The sequence below is a fragment of the Megalopta genalis genome, unplaced genomic scaffold, assembly GCF_051020955.1.
Source record: "Megalopta genalis isolate 19385.01 unplaced genomic scaffold, iyMegGena1_principal scaffold0029, whole genome shotgun sequence".
Taxonomy (NCBI): Eukaryota; Metazoa; Arthropoda; class Insecta; order Hymenoptera; family Halictidae; genus Megalopta; species Megalopta genalis.
In genome coordinates this window covers 1,741,912-1,753,078 of record NW_027476098.1, presented here as the reverse complement: position 1 = coordinate 1,753,078, position 11,167 = coordinate 1,741,912, and positions in this window count along the sequence as shown.

Sequence of the window (11,167 nt, the reverse complement as noted above, 5' to 3'; positions counted from 1 at the left end):
TTGCTCTTGTTGTTCATGTTGTTGTTGTTCTGGTTGATGTTGTTGTTCTTGTTCTTGTTTTTCTTGTTGTTCTTGTTGTTGTTGTTGTTCTTGTTGTTCCTGTTGTTGTTGTTGTTCTTGTCGTTCTTGTTGTTGTTGTTCATGTAGTTCTTCTTGTTGTTGTTCTTGCTGTTCTTGTTCTTGTTGTTCTCGTTGTTCTTGTTGTTCTCGTTGTTCTTGCTGTTCATGTTGCTGTTGTTCTTGTTGATCTTGTTGTACTTGTTCTTGTTGTTCTTGTTGTTCTTGTTGTTGTTGTTCTTGTTGTTGTTGTTGTTGCTCCTGCTGTTCTTGTTGTTCTTGTTGTTCTTCTTGTTGTTTTGTTCTTGTTTTTGTTGTTCTTGTTGTTGTTATTGTTGTTGTTGTTCTTGTTGTTTTTGTTGTTCTTGTTGTTCTTGTTGTTCTTGTTGTTCTTGTTGTTCTTGTTGTTCTTGTTGTTCTTGTTGTTCTTGTTGTTCTTGTTGATCTTGTTGCTTTTGTTGCTCTTGTTGTTCTCATTGTTTCCGTTGATCTCGTTGCTCTCGTTGTTCTCGTTGCTCTCGTTGTTCTCGTTGTTCTCGTTGTTCTTGTTGTTCTTTTTGTTCTTGTTGTCCTTGTTGTCCTTGTTGGTGTTGTTGCTGTTGTTGCTCTTGTTGTTCATGTTGTTGTTGTTCTGGTTGATGTTGTTGTTCTTGTTCTTGTTTTTCTTGTTGTTCTTGTTGTTGTTGTTGTTCTTGTTGTTCCTGTTGTTGTTGTTGTTCTTGTCGTTCTTGTTGTTGTTGTTCATGTAGTTCTTCTTGTTGTTGTTCTTGCTGTTCTTGTTCTTGTTGTTCTTGTTGTTCTTGTTGTTCTCGTTGTTCTTGCTGTTCATGTTGCTGTTGTTCTTGTTGATCTTGTTGTACTTGTTCTTGTTGTTCTTGTTGTTGTTGTTGTTGTTGCTCCTGCTGTTCTTGTTGTTCTTGTTGTTCTTCTTGTTGTTTTGTTCTTGTTTTTGTTGTTCTTGTTGTTGTTATTGTTGTTGTTGTCCTTGTTGTTCTTGTTGTTCTTGTTGTTCTTGTTGTTCTTGTTGTTGTTGTTCTTGTTGTTGTTGTTCTTGTTGTTCTTGTTGTTGTTGTTCTTGTTGCTGTTGTTGTTGCTCTTGCTGTTCTTGTTGTTCTTCTTGTTGTTGTTCTTGTTGTTGTTGTTGTTGTTGTTTTTGTTGTTCTTGTTGTTGTTGTTGTTCTTGTTGTTCCTGTTGTTGTTGTTGTTCTTGTTGTTCTTGTTGTTGTTGTTCATGTAGTTCTTCTTGTTGTTGTTCTTGCTGTTCTTGTTCTTGTTGTTCTTGTTGTTCTTGTTGTTCTTGTTGTTCTTGTTGTTCTTGTCGTTCTTGTTGTTGTTGCTGTCCATGTTGTTCTTGTTGTTCTTGTTGTTGTCCTTGTTGTTCTTGTTGTTCTTGTTGTTCTTGTTGTTCTTGTTTTCTTGTTGTTCTTGTTGTTGTTGCTGTCCTTGTTGTTCTTGTTGTTCTTGTTGTTCTTGTTGTTCTTGTTGTTCTTGTTGTTCTTGTTGTTCTTGTTGTTCTTGTTGTTCTTGTTGTTCTTGTTGTTCTTGTTGTTCTTGTTGTTCTTTTTGTTGCTGTTCCTGTTGTTCTTGTTGTTCTTGTTGTTCTTGTAGCTCTTGTTGTTCTTGTTGTTGTTGTTATTCTTGTTGTTGTTGTTCTTGTTGTTGTCGTCCTTGTTGTAGTTGTAGTTCTTCTTGTTCTTGTTGTTCTTCTTGTTTTTTTTGTTCTTGTTGTTCTTGTTGCTCTTGTTGTTCATGTTGTTCTTGTTGCTCTTGTTGTTCATGTTGTTCTTGTTATTCCTGTTGTTCCTGTTGTTCTTGTTGTTCTTGTTGTTCTTGTCGTTCTTGTTCTTGTTGTACTTGTTGTTGTTGTTCTGGTTGTTGATGCTCTTGTTGTTCATGTTGTTGTTGTTCTTGTTGTTCTTGTTGTTGTTGTTCTTGTTGTTCTTGTTCTTGTTGTTCTTGTTGTTGTTCTTGTTCTTGCTGTTCTTGTTGTACTTGTTGTTCTTGTCGTTCTTGTTGTTCATGTTGTTCTTGTTGTTCTTGTCGTTCTTGCTGTTCTTGTTGTTCTTGATGTTCTTCTTCTTCTTGTTGTTCTTGTTATTCTTGTTGTTCTTCTTCTTCTTGTTCTTATTGTTCTTCTTGTTGTTCTTACTGTTCTTGTTGTTCTTACTGTTCTTGTTGTTCTTGTTGTTCTTGTTGTTCTTGTTGTTGTTGTTCTTGCTGTTCTCGTTCTTGTTGCTCTTGTTGTTCTTGTTGTTCTTGTTGTTCTTGTTGTTCTTGTTGTTTTTGTTGTTCTTGTTGTTCTTGTTGTTCTTGTTGTTCTTGTTGTTCTTGTTGTTCTTGTTGTTCTTGTTGTTCTTGTTGTTCTTGTTGTTCTTGTTGTTCTTGTTGATCTTGTTGCTTTTGTTGATCTTGTTGTTCTCATTGTTTCCGTTGTTCTCGTTGCTCCCGTCGTTCTCGTTGCTCTCGTTGTTCTCGTTGTTCTCGTTGTTCTTGTTGTTCTTTTTGTTCTTGTTGTTATTGTTGCTCTTGTTGTTCTTGTTGTTCTTGTTGTTCTTCTTGTTCTTGTTATTCTTTTTGTCCTTGTTGTTATTGCTGTAGTTGTTCCCGTTGTTGTTGTTGTTCTTGTTCTTGTTGTTCATGTTGTTGTGGTTCTGGTAGATGTTGTTGTTCTTGTTCTTGTTGTTCTTGTTGCTCTTGTTGTTCTTGTTGTTCTTCTTGTGGTTGTTCTTGTTGTTGTTTTTGTTGTTGTTTTTGTTGTTCTTGTTGTTGTTGTCGTTCTTGTTGTTCCTGTTGTTGTTGTTGTTCTTGTTGTTCTTGTTGTTGTTGTTCTTGCTGTTCTTGTTCTTGTTGTTCTTGTTGTTCTTGTTGTTCTTGTTGTTCTTGTTGTTCATGTTGCTGTTGTTCTTGTTGATCTTGTTGTACTTGTTCCTGTTGTTCTTGTTGATCTTGTTGTTGTTGTTGTTGTTGTTCTTGTTGTTGTTGTTGCTCCTGCTGTTCTTGTTGTTCTTGTTGTTCTTCTTGTTGTTGTTCTTGTTGTTGTTTTGTTCTTGTTTTTGTTGTTCTTGTTGTTGTTATTGTTGTTGTTGTCCTTGTTGTTCTTGTTGTTCTTGTTGTTCTTGTTTTTCTTGTTGTTCTTGTTGTTCTTGTTGTTCTTGTTGTTCTTGTTGTTCTTGTTGTTCTTGTTGTTCTTGTTGCTGTTGTTCTTGTTGATCTTGTTGTACTTGTTCTTGTTGTTCTTGTTGATCTTGTTGTTGTCGTTCTTGTTGTCCTTGTTGTTGTTGTTCCTGTTGTTCTTGTTCTTGTTGTTGTTGTTGTTCTTGTTGTTCTTGTTGCTCTTGTTGCTTTTGTTGCTCTTGTTGTTCTCGTTGTTTCCGTTGTTCTCGTTGTTCTCGTTGTTCTTGTTGATCTTGTTGCTCTTGTTGTTCCTGTTGTTCTTGTTGTTCTTGTTGTTCTTGTTCTTGTTGTTCTTGTTGTTCTTGTTGTTCTTGATGTTCTTGTTGTTCTTGTTGTTCTTGTTGTTCTTGTTGTTCTCGTTGTTCTCGTTGTTCTCGTTGTTCTCGTTGCTCTCGTTGTTCTCGTTGTTCTCGTTGTTCTCGTTGTTCTCGTTGTTCTTGTTGTTCTTGTTATTCTTTTTGTCCTGGTTGTTCTTGCTGTTGTTGTTCCCGTTGTTCTTGTTCTTGTTGTTGTTCATGTTGTTGTGGTTCTGGTAGATGTTGTTGTTCTTGTTCTTGTTGTTCTTGTTGTTCTTGTTGCTCTTGTTGTTCTTGTTGCTCTTGTTGTTCTTGTTGATCTTGTTGTTCTTGTTGTTCTTGCTGTTGTTGTTCCTGTTGGTCTTGTTCTTGTTGTTGTTGTCGTTGTTGTTGTTCTTGTTGTTCTTGTTGTTCTTGTTGCTCTTGTTGCTCTTGTTGTTCATGTTGTTCTTCTTGTTCTTGTTATTCTTTTTGTCCTGGTTGTTCTTGCTGTTGTTGTTCCCGTTGTTCTTGTTCTTGTTGTTCTTGTTGTTGTTGTTGTTGTTGTTCATGTTGTTGTGGTTCTGGTAGATGTTGTTGTTCTTGTTCTTGTTGTTCTTGTTGTTCTTGTTGCTCTTGTTGTTCTTGTTGTTCTTGTTGTTCTTGTTGTTCTTGCTGTTGTTGTTCCTGTTGTTCTTGTTCTTCTTCTTGTTATTGTTGTTCTTATTGTTGTTGTTCTTGTTGTTCTTGTTGATGTTGCTGTTCTTGTTCTTGTTGTTCTTGTTGGTGTTGATCTATTTGTTCCTGTTGTTCTTGTTGTTGTTCTTGTTGTACTTGTTGTTGTTCTTGTTGTTCTGGTTGTTGTTGTTGTTGTTGTTGTTGTTGTTGTTCTTGTTGTTCATGTTGTTCTTGTTGTTCTTGTTGATCTTGTCGTTCTTGTTGTTCTTGTTGTTCTTGATGTTCTTCTTCTTCTTGTTGTTCTTGTTGTTCTAGTTGTTCTTGTTGTTCTTGTTTTTCTTGTTGTTCTTGTTGTTCTTGTTGTTCTTGTTGTTCTTGTTGTTCTTGTTGTTATTGTTGCTCTTGTTGCTATTGTTGTTCTTGTTGTTCTTCTTGTTCTTGTTATTCTTTTTGTCCTTGTTGTTCTTGCTGTTGTTGTTCCCGTTGTTCTTGTTCTTGTTGTTCTTGTTGTTGTTGTTGTTGTTGTTGTTGTTGTTCTTGTTGTTCATGTTGTTGTGGTTCTGGTAGATGATGTTGTTCTTGTTGTTCTTGTTGTTCTTGTTGTTCTTTTTGCTCTTGTTGTTCTTGTTGTTGTTGTTGTTCTTGTTATTCTTGTTGTTCTTGTTGTTCTTGTTGTTCTTGTTGCTCTTGTTGTTCTTGTTGCTCTTGTTGCTCTTGTTGTTCTTGTTGTTCTTGTTGTTCTTGTTGTTCTTGTTGCTGTTGTTCTTGTTGATCTTGTTGTACTTGTTCTTGTTGTTCTTGTTGATCTTGTTGTTGTTGTTCTTGTTGTCCTTGTTGTTGTTGTTCCTGTTGTTCTTATTCTTGTTGTTCTTGTTGTTCTTGTTCTTGTTGTTCTTGTTGTTTTTCTTGTTCTTGTTGTTCTTGTTGTTCTTGTTGTTGTTGTTATTCTTGTTGTTGTTGTTCTTGTTGTTGTCGTCCTTGTTGTTGCTGTACTTGTTGTTGTTCTTGTTGTTCTTCTTGTTTTTGTTGTTCTTGTTGTTCTTGTTGCTCTTGTTGTTCATGTTGTTCTTGTTGTTCTTGTTTCTCTTGTTGTTCTTGTTGTTCCTGTTGTTCCTGTTGTTCTTGTTGTTCTTGTCGTTCTTGTTCCTGTTGTTCTTGTTGTTCTTGTTGTTCTTGTCGTTCTTGTTCTTGTTGTTGTTGTTCTTGTTTTTCTGGTTGTTGTTGCTCTTGTTGTTCATGATGTTGTTGTTCTTGTTGTTCTTCTTGTTCTTGTTGTTCTTGTTGTTCTTGTTGTTCTTGTTGTTCTTGTTGTTCTTGTTGTTCTTGTTGTTCTTGTTGTTCTTGTTGTTCTTGTTGTTCTTGTTGTTCTTGTTGTTCTTGTTGTTCTTGTTGTTCTTGTTGTTCTTGTTGTTCTTGTTGTTCTTGTTGTTCTTGTTGTTCTTGTTGTTCTTGTTGTTCTTGTTGTTCTTGTTGTTCTTGTTGTTCTTGTTGTTCTTGTTGTTCTTGTTGTTCTTGTTGTTCTTGTTGTTCTTGATGTTCTTCTTGTTGTTGTTGTTCTTGTTATTCTTGTTGTTCTTCTTCTTCTTGTTCTTATTGTTCTTTTTGTTGTTCTTACTGTTCTTGTTGTTCTTGTTGTTCTTGTTGTTGTTGTTCTTGTTATTCTTGTTCTTCTTGTTCTTGTTGTTGTTGTTGTTCTTGTTGTTCTTGTTGCTCTTGTTGCTTTTGTTGCTCTTGTTGTTCTTGTTGTTCTTGTTGTTCTTGTTGTTCTTGTTGTTCTTGTTGTTCTTGTTGTTCTTGATGTTCTTCTTCTTGTTGTTGTTCTTGTTATTCTTGTTGTTCTTCTTCTTCTTGTTCTTATTGTTCTTCTTGTTGTTCTTACTGTTCTTACTGTTCTTGTTGTTCTTGTTGTTCTTGTTGTTCTTGTTGTTCTTGTTGTTCTTGTTGTTGTTGTTGTTGTTGTTGTTGTTCTTGTTATTCTTGTTCTTGTTGTTGTTGTTGTTCTTGTTGTTCTTGTTGTTGTTGTTCTTGTTATTCTTGTTCTTGTTGTTCTTGTTGTTCTTGTTGTTGTTGTTGTTCTTGTTGTTCTTGTTGCTCTTGTTGCTTTCGTTGCTCTTGTTGTTCTCGTTGTTTCCGTTGTTCTCGTTGCTCTTGTTGTTCTTGTTGTTCTTGTTGTTCTTGTTGTTCTTGTTGTTGTTGTTCTTGTTGTTCTTGTTGTTCTTGTTGTTCTTGTTGTTCTTGTTGTTCTTGTTGTTCTTGTTGTTCTTGTTGTTCTTGTTGTTCTTGTTGTTCTTGTTGTTCTTGTTGTTCTTGTTGTTCTTGTTGTTCTTGTTGTTCTTGTTGTTCTTGTTGTTCTTGTTGTTCTTGTTGTTCTTGATGTTCTTCTTCTTGTTGTTCTTATTGTTCTTCTTGTTGTTCTTACTGTTCTTGTTGTTCTTGTTGTTCTTGTTGTTCTTGTTGTTGTTGTTCTTGTTGTTGTTGTTCTTCTTGTTGTTGTTCTTGTTATTCTTGTTCTTGTTGTACTTGTTGTTGTTGTTGTTCTTGTTGTTCTTGTTGTTGTTGTTCTTGTTATTCTTGTTCTTGTTGTTCTTGTTGTTGTTGTTGTTCTTGTTGTTCTTGTTGCTCCTGTTGCTCATGTTGCTTTCGTTGCTCTTGTTCTCGTTGTTTCCGTTGTTCTCGTTGCTCTTGTTGTTCTTGTTGTTCTTGTTGTTGTTGTTCTTGTTGTTCTTGTTGTTCTTGATGTTCTTGTTGTTCTTGTTGTTCTTGTTGTTCTTGTTGTTCTTGTTGTCCTCGTTGTTCTCGTTGTTCTCGTTGTTCTCGTTGTTCTCGTTGTTCTCGTTGTTCTTGTTGTTCTTGTTGTTCTTGTTGTCCTTGTTGTTCTTGATGTTCTTCTTCTTGTTGTTGTTCTTGTTATTCTTGTTGTTCTTCTTCTTCTTGTTCTTATTGTTCTTCTTGTTGTTCTTACTGTTCTTCTTGTTCTTGTTGTTCTCGTTGTTCTTGTTGTTCTTGTTGTTCTTGTTGTTCTTGTTGTTGTTGTTCTTGTTGTTGTTGTTCTTGTTATTCTTGTTCTTGTTGTTCTTCTTGTTGTTGTTGTTCTTGTTGTTCTTGTTGTTGTTGTTCTTGTTATTCTTGTTCTTGTTGTTCTTGTTGTTGTTGTTGTTCTTGTTGTTCTTGTTGCTCTTGTTGCTTTTGTTGCTCTTGTTGTTCTCGTTGTTTCCGTTAATCTCGTTGCTCTCGTTGTTCTCGTTGTTCTTGTTGATCTTGTTGCTCTTGTTGTTCTTGTTGTTCTTGTTGTTCTTGTTGTTCTTGTTGTTCTTGTTGTTCTTGTTGTTCTTGTTGTTCTTGTTGCTCTTGTTGTTCTTGTTGTTCTTGTTGTTCTTGTTGTTCTTGTTGTTCTTGTTGTTCTTGTTGTTCTTGTTGTTCTTGTTGTTCTTGTTGTTCTTGCTGTTGTTGTTCCTGTTGTTCTTGTTCTTGTTGTTGTTGTCGTTGTTGTTGTTCTTGTTGATCTTGTTGTTCTTGTTGATCTTGTTGTTCTTGTTGTTCTTCTTGTTATTCTTTTTGTCCTTGTTGTTCTTGCTGTTGTTGTTCCCGTTGTCCTTGCTCTTGTTGTTCTTCCTGTTGTTGTTGTTGTTGTTGTTCTTGTTGTTCATGTTGTTGTGGTTCTGGTTGATGTTGTTGTTCTTGTTCTTGTTGTTCTGGTTGTTCTTGTTGCTCTTGTTATTCTTGTTGTTCTTGTTGTTCTTGTTGTTCTTGTTGTTGTTGTTGTTCTTGTTGTTCTTGTTGCTCTTGTTGCTTTTGTTGCTCTTGGTGTTCTCGTTGTTTCCGTTGTTCTCGTTGTTCTCGTTGTTCTCGTTGTTCTTGTTGATCTTGTTGCTATTGTTGTTCTTGTTTTTCTTGTTGTTCTTGTTGTTCTTCTTGTTCTTGTTGTTCTTGTTGTTCTTGATGTTCTTGTTGTTCTTGTTGTTCTTGTTGTTCTTGTTGTTCTTGTTGTTCTTGTTGTTCTTGTTGTTCATGTTGCTGTTGTTCTTGTCGTTCTTGTTCCTGTTGTTCTTGTTGTTCTTGTTGTTCTTGTCGTTTTTGTTCTTGTTGTACTTGTTGTTGTTGTTCTTGTTGTTCTGGTTGTTGTTGCTCTTGTTGTTCTTGTTGTTCTTCTTGTTCTTGTTGTTCTTGTTGTTCTTGTTGTTCTTGTTGTTCTTGTTGTTCTTGTTGTTCTTGTTGTTCTTGTTGTTCTTGTTGTTCTTGTTGTTCTTGTTGTTCTTGTTGTTCCTGTTGTTCTTGTTGTTCTTGTTGTTCTTGATGTTCTTCTTCTTGTTGTTGTTCTTGTTATTCTTGTTGTTCTTCTTCTTCTTGTTCTTATTGTTCTTCTTGTTGTTCTTACTGTTCTTGTTGTTCTTGTTGTTCTTGTTGTTCTTGTTGTTCTTGTTGTTCTTGTTGTTCTTGTTGTTCTTGTTGTTCTGGTTGTTGTTGCTCTTGTTGTTCATGTTGTTGTTGTTCTTGTTGTTCTTCTTGTTCTTGTTGTTTTTGTTGTTCTTGTTGTTCTTGTTGTTCTTGTTGTTCTTGTTGTTCTTGTTGTTCTTGTTGTTCTTGTTGTTCTTGTTGTTCTTGTTGTTCTTGTTGTTCTTGTTGTTCTTGTTGTTCTTGTTGTTCTTGTTGTTCTTGTTGTTCTTGTTGTTCTTGTTGTTCTTGTTGTTCTTGTTGTTCTTGTTGTTCTTGTTGTTCTTGTTGTTGTTGTTCCTGTTGTTGTTGTTCTTGTTATTCTTGTTCTTGTTGTTCTTGTTGTTCTTGTTGTTCTTGTTGTTGTTGTTCTTGTTATTCTTGTTCTTGTTGTTCTTGTTGTTGTTGTTGTTCTTGTTGTTCTTGTTGTTGTTGTTCTTGTTATTCTTGTTCTTGTTGTTCTTGTTGTTGTTGTTGTTCTTGTTGTTCTTGTTGCTCTTGTTGCTTTCGTTGCTCTTGTTGTTCTCGTTGTTTCCGTTGTTCTCGTTGCTCTTGTTGTTCTTGTTGTTCTTGTTGTTCTTGTTGTTGTTGTTCTTGTTGTTCTTGTTGTTCTTGTTGTTCTTGTTGTTCTTGTTGTTCTTGTTGTCCTCGTTGTTCTAGTTGTTCTCGTTGTTCTCGTTGTTCTCGTTGTTCTTGTTGTTCTTGTTGTTCTTGATGTTCTTCTTCTTGTTGTTGTTCTTGTTATTCTTGTTGTTCTTCTTCTTCTTGTTCTTATTGTTCTTCTTGTTGTTCTTACTGTTCTTGTTGTTCTTGTTGTTCTTGTTGTTCTTGTTGTTCTTGTTGTTCTTGTTGTTCTTGTTGTTGTTGTTCTTGTTGTTGTTGTTCTAGTTATTCTTGTTCTTTGTGTTCTTGTTGTTGTTGTTCTTGTTGTACTTGTTGTTGTTGTTCTTGTTATTCTTGTTCTTGTTGTTCTTGTTGTTGTTGTTGTTCTTGTTGTTCTTGTTGCTCTTGTTGCTTTTGTTGCTCTTGTTGTTCTCGTTGTTTCCGTTGTTCTCGTTGTTCTCGTTGTTCTCGTTGTTCTTGTTGTTCTCGTTGTTCTTTTGGTTCTTGTTGTTCTTGTTGTTCTTGATGTTCTTGTTGTTCTTGTTGTTCTTGTTGTTCTTGTTGTTCTTGTTGTTCTTGTTGTTCTTGTTGTTCATGTTGCTGTTGTTCTTGTCGTTCTTGTTCCTGTTGTTCTTGTTGTTCTTGTTGTTCTTGTCGTTTTTGTTCTTGTTGTACTTGTTGTTGTTGTTCTTGTTGTTCTGGTTGTTGTTGCTCTTGTTGTTCTTGTTGTTCTTCTTGTTCTTGTTGTTCTTGTTGTTCTTGTTGTTCTTGTTGTTCTTGTTGTTCTTGTTGTTCTTGTTGTTCTTGTTGTTCTTGTTGTTCTTGTTGTTCTTGTTGTTCTTGTTGTTCCTGTTGTTCTTGTTGTTCTTGTTGTTCTTGATGTTCTTCTTCTTGTTGTTGTTCTTGTTATTCTTGTTGTTCTTCTTCTTCTTGTTCTTATTGTTCTTCTTGTTGTTCTTACTGTTCTTGTTGTTCTTGTTGTTCTTGTTGTTCTTGTTGTTCTTGTTGTTCTTGTTGTTCTTGTTGTTCTTGTTGTTCTGGTTGTTGTTGCTCTTGTTGTTCATGTTGTTGTTGTTCTTGTTGTTCTTGTTGTTCTTGTTGTTCTTGTTGTTCTTGTTGTTCTTGTTGTTCTTGTTGTTCTTGTTGTTCTTGTTGTTCTTGTTGTTCTTGTTGTTCTTGTTGTTCTTGTTGTTCTTGTTGTTCTTGTTGTTCTTGTTGTTCTTGTTGTTCTTGTTGTTCTTGTTGTTCTTGTTGTTCTTGTTGTTGTTGTTCCTGTTGTTGTTGTTCTTGTTATTCTTGTTCTTGTTGTTCTTGTTGTTCTTGTTGTTCTTGTTGTTGTTGTTCTTGTTATTCTTGTTCTTGTTGTTCTTGTTGTTGTTGTTGTTCTTGTTGTTCTTGTTGTTGTTGTTCTTGTTATTCTTGTTCTTGTTGCTCTTGTTGCTTTCGTTGCTCTTGTTGTTCTCGTTGTTTCCGTTGTTCTCGTTGCTCTTGTTGTTCTTGTTGTTCTTGTTGTTCTTGTTGTTGTTGTTCTTGTTGTTCTTGTTGTTCTTGTTGTTCTTGTTGTTCTTGTTGTTCTTGTTGTCCTCGTTGTTCTAGTTGTTCTCGTTGTTCTCGTTGTTCTCGTTGTTCTTGTTGTTCTTGTTGTTCTTGATGTTCTTCTTCTTGTTGTTGTTCTTGTTATTCTTGTTGTTCTTCTTCTTCTTGTTCTTATTGTTCTTCTTGTTGTTCTTACTGTTCTTGTTGTTCTTGTTGTTCTTGTTGTTCTTGTTGTTCTTGTTGTTCTTGTTGTTCTTGTTGTTGTTGTTCTTGTTGTTGTTGTTCTAGTTATTCTTGTTCTTGTTGTTCTTGTTGTTGTTGTTCTTGTTGTTCTTGTTGTTGTTGTTCTTGTTATTCTTGTTCTTGTTGTTCTTGTTGTTGTTGTTGTTCTTGTTGTTCTTGTTGCTCTTGTT